We start from the raw sequence: 14,005 nt of genomic DNA, 5'->3' as shown, positions 1-14,005 counted from the left end.
GGGTTCGAGCTCCACATTGGACTCTGTGCTGACAACTAGCTCAGAGCCTGGAGACTGTCTTTGGATTCTGTGTCTCCCTCTCTCTCTGACCCTCCCCTGCTTATGCTGTCTCTATCTCTCTCTCAAAAATAAATAAAACATTTAAAAAAAAAAAGGGAAAATCTTATCAATAAATTCATTATGGTAGGCAGAAAAATGGCCCCTCAAAGATGTTCACTTCTTAATCCCTGAAACCTGTGTATATGTCCTTACACTACAAGAGGGAATTAATTCCATTGTAGAGGGGGTTAAGGTTATCAATCATCTGTCCTTAAAATAACAAAGTCATCCCTGATTATCTGGTGGACCAAATGTAATCACAGTGGTTGTTTAAATGTGGAAGAGAGAGGCAGAGGAGTCAGTGTCAGAATGATGCAATGTGAAAAAGACTAACTGGTTATTGCTGGCTTTGAAGATACAAGGGGGCTGCGAATCAAGGATTCTAGGCAGACTTGACAAGCATGAAAAGGCAAGAAAATCGATTCTCTCCTAGAACCTGGAATGCAGGAATGCAGCCCTGCTATCCTGATTTTAGCCCAGTGTGACTCATTTGGACTTTTGAACTGTTTTAAGCTACTTAGTTGTGGTTATTTATTATAGCATTAAAAGAAAACTAATACACCCATCAAATTTTAGTCAGCTTTAGCCATTACAAAAAGGAAAAAAAAAATCACTTCTAGCACACCTTCCACAACTTTGTATATTCATTTGGGTTTTGTCCTACATTTTCCTTTTTTACTCTGGAACAACCAGTCATTTTACTTTAAGATAAAACTACTTTCATCTCCTTAACACAAACACATCCTTTATAGTACAACTTCTCAAAGTGGCAAAATGAACATCTTTTTAACAGACCCAATTTCATAGTCTCTCTGTACCATAAAATAAGAGGCAAAAATATAAACTTAAAAATTATGCTTAGTAATTAATGCTTCAGTATTCTGTTTCACTTAGAAATCATCTAAGCATCTAGTAAATATTGATTAATTAACTCAACACCAGTACAAGGTTTTAAGTTACCTAAAAATCTTAGAAATTATCTTCAAGTGGACATATTATAAAACGTTAATACTGTCTGTAACTGGGAGTCTGCCCAAGTTGATATTTGACTGCTGACAGCTTTTAAATTTTTTTTTTTTAATGTTTTATTTATTTTTAGGAGAGAGAGAGAGAGAGACAGCGTGAGCAGGGGAGGGTCAGAGAGAGAGGGAGTCACAGGCTGAAACAGGCTCCAGGCTCTGAGCTGGCAGTCAGCACAGAGCCTGACGCGGGGCACGAACCCACGAACCGCGAGATCATGACCGCGAGATCATGACCTAAGCGAAAGTCGGACGCTTAACCGACTAAGCCACCCAGGCGCCCCCTGCTGACAGCTTTTAAACCTTAACTCTCCTCATCCTTTCCTGCCCCAAATCTAGGCAAGTTGACAAGAAAGGCTGGGTGCTTCCTCCTTTGCTACTGGGGGTAAGTTCAAATCATACCAAGTCCCTGCCTGCATGTAGGAAACTACACTCCAGCCCCACTCCTAACCAACATGAAAGACCCTTGCCAGCCTCCTTTATTCTTTTCTTTCTAGCCACTTTGGACCTGTTTGGGAGGTCTCCCCTGTTCTCTCCAGAGAGCTTCCTAATGTAAGTAATATTCCTACCTTCTTGCTGTTCCTGTGGCATCATCAGTCTCTAGTCTGAACCACGTTTTGGGTGGGTGAATGTCCATCTTTTCTTTGTAAGAGTGTCCACAACCCTGTTGAAATAAAATTTGTCAAAATAGGATTCAATTTTGGTTATAAATATTTACATTTCTCATAGTATTAAACATTTAGTAAAAGTAATGATATCTTTTCTAATAAGCAAACCTGTATATGCTTAGGAAATATCTAAATAGTATAAAAGCCTACATATATATTACACTTAACATTGATTTAATGGAAAATATGTAGCTGCTTTTAATTATATCAAAATGAGTCTTGTTTGCCAAAGAGTTACATAAACTATGTGCACGTGAATTCTTAAAACATTTCTGGGTTCATTTCTATAAGGATACCTCTTTTTTTACATTGAAAATATTTGAGGTTTAATTTTCTTAATATCTGGAAGTTTTTGGAACATTCAGCTTACAGAAGTGCTTTTTAATACTAAGCCAATCAGAATGGGGTTCCCTTAAAGAAATTTTACAATCTAATTTATTAATACCATGAAGGGAAGGAAAATATTACATACTTACACAATGAGATGTAACGACCTTTCTGAATTACAGATATATAAACATACAAACAGATAGAAATAGAGAGCTTATGACTTTATTTTTAAAATTCAGCCATGGCAGAAGACATGAACAGACACTTTTATAAAGAGGACATCCAGATGGCCAACAGACACATGAAACAATGCTCAGCATCCTTCATCAGGGAAATACAAATCAAAACCACACTAAGATACCACCTCATGCCAGTCAGAGTGGCTAAAATGAACAAATCAGGAGACTCTAGATGCTGGTGAGGATGTGGAGAAATGGGTACCCTTCTACACTGTTGGTGGGAATGTAAGCTGATGCAACCCCTCTGGAAAACAGTATGGAGGTTCCATACTGTTCCTCCATACAGAGGTTTCCTCTGTGTTTACTCTTAAATGCATAACTGCATGTTTAACTTAGAAAATTAAAAACTTAGTCAATGGGGGGCGCTTGGGTGGCTCAGTCGGTTAAGTGTTCGACTTCGGCTCAGGTCATGATCTCATGGTTCGTGGGTTCGAGCCCTGCATTGGGCTCTGTGCTGACAGCTAGCTCAGAGCCTGGAGCCTGTTTCAGATTCTGAGTCTCCCTCTCTCTCCCCTGCTCATGCTGTCTCTCTCTCTCAGAAATAAATAAAAACATTTTTTTAAAAAACCCAAAACTTAGTCAATTTTTTTTAAATCATTCTGGGCCCAGCCAGGAAAAGGGACACCACTGTACATCTTTCAGTAGAGAGAGTTTAATACAAGGAATTGGTTACAGAGGTAATGGGAATGCTAAGAAACTTTAGATAGTAATTCAGAGTTGAGTGAGAGCAAGAAGTTGACCTCTGCTTCTAGAGTTGGAGGGCCAATGGAAAGAGAAGTCCAAGTATATAAATGGTATTGCTTCCTATTAGGTCTTCAATTCCTATGAATCTATTTTAAGTATCTTTCATTTTGTCTATGTTTTCTGCATTCTGAGTAATTTTATCCAATGCCTTCAAGTTTCCTAATTCTTATCTCAGGTGTGCTGTTTAACTTTTCTAGATAGTTATAAAATTAAAGTATTATGTCATTCATTTCTAGAACTTCTCTTTGGTTCTCTAAAAAAAACCCTGCCTGTTCACTTTTTTACATTCTCCTGCTCCATTTTGTTCCATTTTTTCCCCTTAAACACATTTAGCATAATTATTATATATTCTGTATTTGAAAATTATAGGTCTAATTCTGTTTTTGTTTCTGACCCTCCTTCATGGTGACTTATTTTCTTATTGGATTCTCATATATTTTTTAATTGTGAACTTGTATTTGTTGAGGTCTTTCTGAGAATTTTTAAAATCTGGGCCTGAGTATCTATTCCTTCAAGGAGTATTTATGTTTGCTCCTACCATTATCTGGGTTATTTTAAGCTTGCGTACACTTTATAGTTTTTGGTTTGGAGTTTTTAGGGCTATTAAAAGATTGTATATCAGACCCTAAATACACATGAGGTCTGGCCAGTGATCAAGAGGTCTTAAGGAAGACTTTTTCTTTTTCCACCTTTATCTACAACCAAGACAGAAAAATTTCTTGATGACTGCTTTTGTGGAAAGGTTATTTTTTCCCCTAGTTTGTCCTGTTCATTAGAGTATGTTTCCTCTAAAATCTTGATTTTAAGTGAATGACCTTTGATCCAGCTCCCTTCGCTGCAAAGGCCCAAGGCTTTGTCCCCAGCCCTATTTGTGCCCTGAAGCTCCAGGCTTCAGACTTCAATCCAGGGGTTTGCTCCTAAGGATCCCACAGATTTAGTGCTCACTCTCTTCCCTCCTCTCATGCTTCTGCTTTGCTCTTCTTCATGTTTTTTTTCTCCTCACACTTTCTCGCAGGCTTATTTAATCTTCCAAAAGATTGTAAAAATATATTTTATTAAGTATTTTTAGAAGTTATACCTAGAAGGTAAAAATTCCATTCTTAAAATACATTTAAATAACAAATAAAGAAGAGAAGCAATTTCACAAACTTTTTTTTGTAAGAGTATAGAAATATACGATGTTTTTCTTTGTGTTTGTTAATATCTTACTGTACTTACTATGCACTAAGAGCTCTGCTAAGTACTTTGTATACATTATCTAATTCAATCCTTGTAATAACTCTAGGAAATAGATATTATTATTACTATTATTATCACCCTAATTATGCCTTACAAAAATGAAGCTCATCAATATTAAGTAACATATTCCAAATCATGTAAGTAATAAGTGTTAGAGATGCATTTGAACCCTGGTCTTCCTGACTACAAACCCCATATTTTTAACCATACTTCTATAAATGTGAGTACATAATAGAATGAGCGGGACGTTCTACACCCAAATTTTAAAGAGGGTTATTTTTTGAGCCAGAGGTTTATTTGAGCCAGAAGATTATTTATTACTTTTTAAATCCTTTTTAAATTTTTTTTAAGTTTTATTTATTTTTGAGAGAAAGATATTTCTGAGACAGCGTGAGCAGGGGAGGGTCAGAGAATGAGACACAGAATCTGAAGCAGGCTCCAGGCTCTGAGCTAGCTGTCAACACAGAGCCTAACCCAGGGCTCGAACCCCCAACCGTGAGATCATGATCTGAGCCGAAGTCAGACGCTCAACCGACTGAGCCACCCAGGCACCCCATTACTTTTTAAATCTCTGATTGAAGAGATATCGTAATAAGACTTTGAAACGAAAATTCTAAATCCACTTTAAAAAAACCCCTCTATTTATATAAAAGCCTTCACTAGAGTTTAGTAAGCTCCCATCAACTTTATATCTGCCTTATCTGTCCTTTCGGTCTTTTTTAAACCCTCACCCTTAAAGCAGGCTAACTGACAGGTGAATAGGTAAGAAAAAAATAAGAAAGAGAGATGACAAATCAAACAGAATTTTAGATGGCATTAGCAACTCATGCTTGAGATTCTCTCCTTAGAAAAGGATTCTCATCCTTTTCTGAAAGTATGATTAAAGGTATGATTATGACAGTGACAAGTCTTTTTTCTATTAATATGAATCTAAGTTAATAAATGTCACATTGCAGATAAAACAAAACCAAAACCAAAACAAAACAAAATCCACAAAAGACATTGAGTAAGAAGCATGAGAGTCAGATTCTTGAGACAAAAAGTCATTCCTAATCTGAGCTTGAGTTATCCTGTAGCAAACTTTTTATATGTGATCATTAATGAGAAATTTGCAAAGAACTAGAAGTCCTTGCTCAAGAATAAATGAGAAAGTAAAGAAATGAATATTTAGAAACTTCATACAGGGATTTAAAAAAATGAAATATAAATGCAGAATGAACAATATTGCTGATCAATCACTACAGCAGGCACAAAGCAACATGTAGAGATAAAAATGCTACAGGAGAGTCCGAGGAGAGATTAAGCCTCTCCAGTTCTTGTCGTACAAAGAATGCAGAATCATTCAGCAATTAAATGGGTTTTGGTCATTACCAAATGTTAAAATTCCCTCTCTCCCCATGCCTATGAAGAAAAATAGCTTTCTATTTTAAGAATCTTTCAGTTTTCACAGCTAATGTTAAAAAAATTGAAGTGACTCTCAAGAAATCCTTAAAGTTTAGTTCAAAAAATAGAATGCCATTATCATGAATGCTCTTTGAGAAATATTCAACCTTCTCCTTAATCTAATAAAGATTTTTAAAAATGGAATATTACTGCTACTATTATTAAATGACAATGTGCAGAAGTAATATATAAGTAGGAAAAGCAGCCTAGCTTTTTTGGTAGTTGAATCCTGAGGCTGATTTAGTCCAGGGGTCTCTCTTTTTTATCTAATACTATTTAGTATAGAAAATGAATATCATTGGCATAGTGAGATAAACAGAGACTTCAAATGTTCTGTGTGTACAGAAGTATTAGAAGGTGGGAAATCCTGGTATCTACTTATATTTGTATCATCATATAAAACCCCTTTATGTTCTAAGGTGGTAAAATTGCATGTTGTGATATACCAAGGGATGAACTTTCTGAAGAAGCGAAACATTCCACTATGAACCTCTGCACTAACCAGGATAACCAACCAAGCACTTCTTTTACACCATTAGCTCTTCTACTCTCAATGATTTGTGCCCCCAGCCTGCAGTAGCACTTACAACATGGTTCCTGGTCTCTTCCTACACCATCCATGCAGAGTTCATGGTGCTATTTATGCTCAAGAAAAAAATTACACAAGCTTACTTAACTGAATATTCACATTGACATCTGTCCCCTCCATACATTCCACTGAAATAACTATAAGGAAATTTAAATTAGAATTAATCCATGATAGCCCTGAGATGAGAGAACAACTGAAGATCAGAGATCAACAACACTTATTGTGATGAGCACTGTGCAATGCAGAATTGTTGATTCACTATGTTGTACACCTAAACCTAACATAACATAGTAGGTCAACTGTACTTCAATTAAAAAAACAGTTTCTTGAAGATAAAAAACCAAAATGATGATATTGAAAAATAAATTAGAGCAGAAACTAAATTCCAAAAGAATATCAGGAAAGGGTCTACAATGGAGGTAGCAGTTAGTGCCATAGCCATGGAAAGACTACAGACCAAGAGTTGGTAAGAAAGAAGATAAGAATTGTTGGTGATTTATTAAAGAGTTATCTGAAGAAGGATATCAAGCTTGGGCTATCAACCCCATCACTTTCTATCATCTCCTCAATGCACTGTGAATTCCTAAAATATAATTGAAGCAATGATCTCTAAAAATGTCAGCTGGTCTGTGTGAGAAAGATAGAGATTTGAGTATGGATATAGGCACTCCAAAGTAAAGCCATTTTTGTTGGCATTTGGTGAGGATGGGAGTTTAGGGGATGAATCCTGTCTTGCTAAATGACAGGTAGCACTCATGTACATGGAAACTACAGTTAGCCTTCCCATTCAGGTAAGGGAGTTAGTAGGAAAATTAGACTGTACATATTCAGAATGTCCATGCTATATACCCCATTAGCATCAGCCCTTTATCCATGAATGAGAATGGACAATTAACAATCATTCATTCTCAAGGACAATAAAGACACAAAAGAAAAAGAAAGCTGACTTTGGATAAAACAGACAATTGAGAGATCAGAAGAGAAATTTAAAAAAAATCTTCTTAATATGCTCTGAGAGATTTGGAAAGATATTGACCTAAAGACAAGAATAGATTGCCATAAAAAACAGTAAAGAAAAATAATTTTTTAAAATATAAAAATACAGTTGGTAGTCTGGGGGTTAATGCTGACCAACTGATTTCAAATCTTCCCATACCCTCTCCAAATTACATAAAAATTAACACAAAAGTAAAATAATCACATAAAACTCACACTTTTTAGCACTGCTAGGAGACAGAGAATGTCATGGTCATCAAATAACATGTAAATAGATAAAGGAAACAAATTCTAACAAATTTTGGAAATTACCTAATTAAAAAAAAATAGGAGATTAGCTAAATAAACATAATGAAGTACTATGCAGCTGTAAAAAGAATCAGATGATCTCTATAAACTAAATGAAATAACTTCTGGATTTATTTTTTTTAATGCTTTTTAAAATTTATTTTTGAGAGAGAGGGAGAGAGAGAGAGATACAGCATGAGCAGGAGAGGGTCAGAGAGAGAGGGAGATAGAGAATCTGAAGCAGGCTCCAGGCTCTGAGCTAGCTGTCAGCACAGAGCCCCATCTGGGGCTGGAATCCATGAACTGTGATATTATGACCTAAGCCGAAGTTGGACACTTAACTAACTGAGCCACCCAAGCGCCCCCTGGATTTATTTTTAAGTAAGAACACCAAAAGGCCTATATAGAGCCTATATGGTATGCTACCTTTAATAAAGAAGGGGAAATTATATATACATACATACATATATATATACACACATATACACTAAAATGTACACACACACACACACGTCTTTACAAAGAGATACACAGGAATGATAAACCAGAAAACAATGAAGTTAGTCATCTACTATGGTTAGTACAGGGGACCCAGTTGGAACAGATTCAGGACATTTTTCTGAGTGTATCATTTGGAGTATAACTTTTGGAACTCTGTTAATGTTCTACGTATCAAAAAAATAACATGAAATCAACAAAGATGGGAAAAGGAAAAAACTAAAACAGAAAGCAGACTGAAACAAATGAACAAACTGTATTTCAAATTAATAACATAACTGCACTAAAAAAGGGGAGGGATGAATTTCAGTAATTTATGAACACAGTATTTGACCATGTATCCTCTTGGTGGTGGTAATGGTATCAAAAAAGGCAAGAAAATACAGAATCACTATTATTAGGCTTAGTTTTCATAGTAGTATTGGTGAAGCAATGCTGCAACTATTTTAGTTATAATATAGGATCAAGCAAATAACTAAATGTTTTGATATTTTTGGGAGCAAGGAAGAAAGGTCATACATGGTTGAAATGAGGGAAGGCAAGAATGATCCCTGTGTAGATAAACTAGACTGGGGATGTTGGTGTGAACTCATGAATTCTAAAATATGCATATGTATGTGTGCATGTACATATATATGCATATATGTGTGTGTGTTTGCATGTATTCCAGCTTTATCTGCTGAAAAATCCTAGAAGCAAAAACATTCCAAGAGTAATGGGTACCTCTAGCACTCAGAGATTGCTCTATAATACTATTCCCCACTAAAAGTACCAGGGTTTCTCAGAGAAACAGTTGATTTCAGAGCCAGGGAGGGGAAAGTACAAAATGAGTAGAAAGTCTTGTTAAGCCAGGAAGAAGAAAATACATATTTTTTAAATGATGGAAGCATGTTAAAAGGACACAAGCGCTAACACACTTAAAGATGCTCCAACAGATAAAATGTGGGACAATTTGATGACTAAAGTAAGAAGGCAGTAATAAATTATAGATTCAGAAAACGGGATTTTAGGGCCTCCTGGCTGGCTCAATTGGTTGAGCGACTGACTTCGGCTCAGGTCATGATCTCACGGTTTGTGAGTTTGAGCCCCACATCTGGCTCACTGCTGCCAAGCCTTTAAGCACAGAGCCTGCTTTGGATCCTTTGTCCCTCCTCTCTCTGCCCCTCCCCCAATTGTGCTTGCCCCTAAAGAAATAAATATTAAAAAGAACAGAATTCTATGTGTCCTTTGTACATAGATAAATAAAAACATGCAGAAGGAAAGAGAATTTTTATCTCAAGTAGAGTGACTGCAACCAGTAAACATAGAGAAAGTGCTAGAGTAGGAAAATGACTGTTTTAGGACCAAAATGCTTAAGTCTGATTCAGATAAGAATCATGAATGGATGCTAAATCTGAGAGGGTAATATTGTTGAGGGGAAGGATATTTACATGGTATTAAATCATATTCCCACAGATTTCTTATTACTAGAGAGAAACAGTAACTATATGGTGAAGAAATCAGACATCTTCACTAGATGATCTAAGTAACATCCCCATCAAGGGGCAAATGGACACTTAGTGCTGTCTTACTTGTCTAGACAAAGTAACACCAGCTAGGTGGCTTAAACAACAGAAATTCATTGTATCACAATTCTGGAGGCCAGAAGTACACAATCAATGTGTTGACAAACTTGTTTTCTTCTGAGGGCTGTAGGGAAAAAATCTGTCTCAGCCCTTTCTCTTTGTTTTTTTTTTTTTTTTTTTTAAATATTTTTATTTATTTCTAGGAGAGAGAGAGAGAGAGACAGCGTGAGCAGGGGAGGGTCAGAGAGAGAGGGAGACACAGACTCCGAAATAGGCTCCAGGCTCTGAGCTGGCAGTCAGCACAGAGCCCGACGCGGGGCTCGAACCCACGAACCGCGAGATCATGACCTAAGCGAAAGTCAGACGCTTAACCGACTAAGCCACCCAGGCGCCCCTCTCCTTGATTTATACATGTATACACATATACATGCAGAGACCATGTGCTGGTGAACCTGGGTAAAAGGTATGTTAAGTGTTTTTTATACTGTTTTTGCAAACTTCTCTATAAATTTGAAATTGTTTCTAAAAAGAAAGTTAAGAATGATACACATGGCTGCAACTTAAAAAATAAGCAGGAAATCTGTAGGAAAAGATCTAGTAAGATCTTTAGGCTTTAGAGTAAAATGACCAAGAGATATGGGCTGACACACAAAAGATAAGAAAGGAAGTTAGGTCTAATCCATACAATCAGAGTTGTGTGTGTGTGTGTTGGGGGGCGGGGGGGATGTATGGAATATTCAAAGAAATTATAGGAAGATATGTTCCCAGAGATGAAGAAAGACCCATACTCATGTTAAAAGGACTCACTGAGGGGCGCCTGGGTGGCTTAGTCGGTTAAGCGTCCGACTTTCACTTAGGTCATGATCTCGCGGTTCGTGGGTTCGGGCCCCGCGCCGGGCTCTGTGCTGACTGCCAGCTCAGAGCCTGGAGCCTGTTTCAGTCTGTGACTCCCTCTCTCTCTGACCCTCCCCTGCTCACACTGTCTCTCTCTCTCTCTCTCCTAGAAATAAATAAAACATTAAAAAAAAAAATAAAAGGACTCACTGAGCATTAAGAAGAATGAATAATAATTTTAAAGGGATCCATACTATTCTGCTCTTGTGAAATCCCAGTACCCTAAGGATAAAGTGAACATCTGAAAGGACTTTGGGGCAAAAGGCAGGTTGTTTACAAATTAACAAGACTCCAATCAGTATCATTAGTGTCACTAGATTCTAAAGAAAAAGGAGCAGTGTCTTCAACGTTAGATCTACTGGTGAGAACCAGCCATCTTGGAATATTGGAAGAACAGTAATGATGCCATACAAATTCCAAGGGAAAATTACTTTGATACTATGTTTTGATCCTAACGAAATCACCAATCAAGGGTGAGGGCAGAGTGAAAACTTTTGGATTTGTAATAATTCAGAAATATATTATTGACACATTAACTTTAAGAAAAGTACCAGAAAAATGAAAAAAAAATGTATACAAGTAAAGGAAAGACAAAGGATCCAGATTAGTGGGTGTAACCCAGAAGTACAGCAAAAGGAAATCTAGAATGATGGATACTATGCAGAAAGCCTGGAAATTGTTGGTTCATATTCAAATGGAAAAGTTTTCAAGATGTATTCAAAAAGAGAGTTAATTACACTTGACAAAAATTGTATGACTAAAACACTGGGTGGAGGTGCTTGGGTGGCTCAGTTGGTTAAGCTTCTGGCTTCGACTCAGGTCATGATCTCACGGTTTGTGGGTTCAAGCCCCGCATCAGGCTCTGTGCTGACAGCTCAGAGCTTGGAGCCTGTTTCAGATTCTGTGTGCCCTCTCTGCCCCTTCCCCACTTGCATTCTGTCTCTCTCTCTAAAACAAATACACATAAAACAATTAAAAATTAAAAAAAATAAAACACTGGGTGGTCCTGATAATAAAAAGAAGTCATGTGATACCAAAAATACAAGAGTAACAACAACAATGTCATGAATGCAAGTCCTTGAGCCTCTTTATTGAAAGAAGGTCTCTTACCTTCCCCTTTCCCTTCCCTTTCTCTTCTAGGTCCTCCCTCTCTCTCCCTCCCCGCCTCCATCCTTTCCTTTCCCCTTTCCTTTCCTTTCCTTTTTCCTTTCCTTTCCTTTCCTTTCCTTTCTTTTCCTTTCCCCTTTCCTCCCTCCCTCCCTTCCTTCCTTCCTACCTTCCTGTTATAATGTTATAGACTATGGAGAAAGGAGAAGTTTTTATTTATCTTTTGAGAAAGTTGTATTTTCTTCCTAAATTAGACTTTAGATCGTTGTCACGTATAATTTTTTTTCATCGTGCCTTTAAGAGCCCTGTTTTGAACAAACTACCCTTTGATCTCAATTACTCCCTAAAATACTTTAGAAAACACTCTAGTGTCTCTTTACCTTTATATTCCTTATCTATACATGGAAAAAACCAATTGACCACTGGCTCTCGAGTCTGTGGCCAGTTTATCCTTTTTGCTTCAATATTCAAATGTTTCAGCATTAAGTCAACCCCACTCTGACTTTGCGTCTCAATTTTCATACTTGAGCATTAACCAACTTTCCACTTGTCCTCTAGTACCAGTAGCCTTGGGCCCTGTTTTTCTTGCTGGGTCCCTTGTATCAAATACCTGCCTAGTGGGATGGTCACCTAGAACAGGTTTTGCCTCATCAGACATCAGATCTACCTAGTGGACTGCTACTTAAATCTCCACATCTGGCTGGCTCCCACATTCACCTTTTGGATCTGTCTAATCTTTTTTAAAAATATTTTTTGAATTTTATTTTTGAGAGATAATGTGTGTGTGAGTGTGCAGGTAAGGAGTAGAGAGAAGAAGACACAGAATCTGAAGCAGGATCCAGGCTCCGAGCTGTCAGCACAGAGCCTGATGTGGGTCTTGAACCCATGACCTGTGAGATCATGACCTGAGCTGAAGTGGAACACTTAACCGACTAAGCAACCTGGGAACCCCTTGGGTCTGTCTAATCTTGACAACATCTTTTTTTACTTTCTTTTTTAAAATTTTTTTTAATGTTTGTTTATTTTTGAGAGAGAGAGCAATACATACAGAGCACAAGCAGAGGAGGGACAGAGAGAGGGAGACACAGTATCTGAAACAGGCTCCAAGCTCTGAGCTGTCAGCACAGAGCCTGATGTGGGGCTTGAACCCACAAACCGTGAGATCATGACCTGAGTCGAAGCCAGAAGCTTAATCAACTGAGCCACCCAGGTGCCCCTTTACTTCCTTAAACCATTCTGATATCACCTACCCACTTACATTCCCATCTGTTCTTGGCTCTCATCACCTTCTCTAGAATCCATTTACCTAAAATTCTGGAACTTCTAGAAAATGGATCTGGCCACAGAATGGATATTTCTAGCTCCAGACCTGAACTTTTCTGTTTTGTCCAACCTGCTGAAAGAATACATTCATCCTCTCTACCTTCTTTCCCTTTCCCATGACTGAAACTTGGTTTTCCCATGGTGATGCCATTGCTTTGTCCCACTTCAAGTTATGACTTTTGCCCTGACTCAGTAAACGAGGAGTATAGAGCAAAACCTATGTCCATATGGATGTCTGTATGGAAACAGCATTTAGACTGTGTTTCTTCACCATTATTATTTACACCTACACTTGGAAAAGCTAAATCCGTGTTCTGGCCTTTGTCACCTCAAACCTGACCTACTGTAATACACCCCAGCTTTTGTCTGTACCTCTTATTTTTATCTCCACATACCAATCCATTCTCCCACTCTGCCAAAGTTATCTTTCTAAAAGAGAAAAACATTTCTGCTGAAAAATCCTCTCTTGTTCCACTATGATTTTCTATCTCTTGGAAGGAATCATGAATAATCATGAGTAAATCTTTGTCCTGGAGTCAAGGCCCTCCATTGGTTTTGAGTTACTCATTGATGCTGACTTAGACCCTCCATCTGTAAAATATTATATAAAAATGCCACTCTAACTAGGAGGCCATTGAGAGACATGGCATGTAAAAATTATTTGGAGATTTTTGATCATCTCAAATATCACATAAACATTTTGTACTACCAACAATAAACACACTTCTGTTTCCAAGGAAACACACTTGAGAAATGATCTTCCTTTCAATATCTGGAAAAGATGTATCTTGTTGTTCTTTAATCACAGAGCTCACCTCTCATGTTTGTGTCCAGCACACCTCACTGGAGCTTCCTGTGAGTGCTATACACCCCAAATTATAAGATCATATAATTCAGTTAAAAGAGGGGATTATAAGAAGAGTACTGAGACCCTCTAAGTAATAAATGCATTTAGCCATTGTGG

General features: G+C 37.4%; 1 long non-coding RNA gene across 1 annotated transcript in view; it reads left to right on the top strand.

Moving 5' to 3' along the window:
• Window positions 1-1,377: 1,377 nt before the first annotated feature.
• LOC144221989 (uncharacterized) overlaps window positions 1,378-14,005 on the top strand; it is a 76,684-nt gene continuing 64,056 nt past the window's right edge. The window contains exons 1-2 of the long non-coding RNA XR_013332247.1: window positions 1,378-1,503; window positions 1,616-1,670. This is a non-coding gene — a long non-coding RNA (uncharacterized LOC144221989). The remainder of the gene's footprint in view (window positions 1,504-1,615; window positions 1,671-14,005) is intronic.

The sequence above is a fragment of the Crocuta crocuta genome, unplaced genomic scaffold, assembly GCF_008692635.1.
Source record: "Crocuta crocuta isolate KB4526 unplaced genomic scaffold, BGI_CrCroc_1.0 scaffold141, whole genome shotgun sequence".
Taxonomy (NCBI): domain Eukaryota; kingdom Metazoa; phylum Chordata; class Mammalia; order Carnivora; family Hyaenidae; genus Crocuta; species Crocuta crocuta.
Note: the sequence above shows the minus strand (reverse complement) of the source record. Positions and strands in the feature narration are given on the sequence as shown.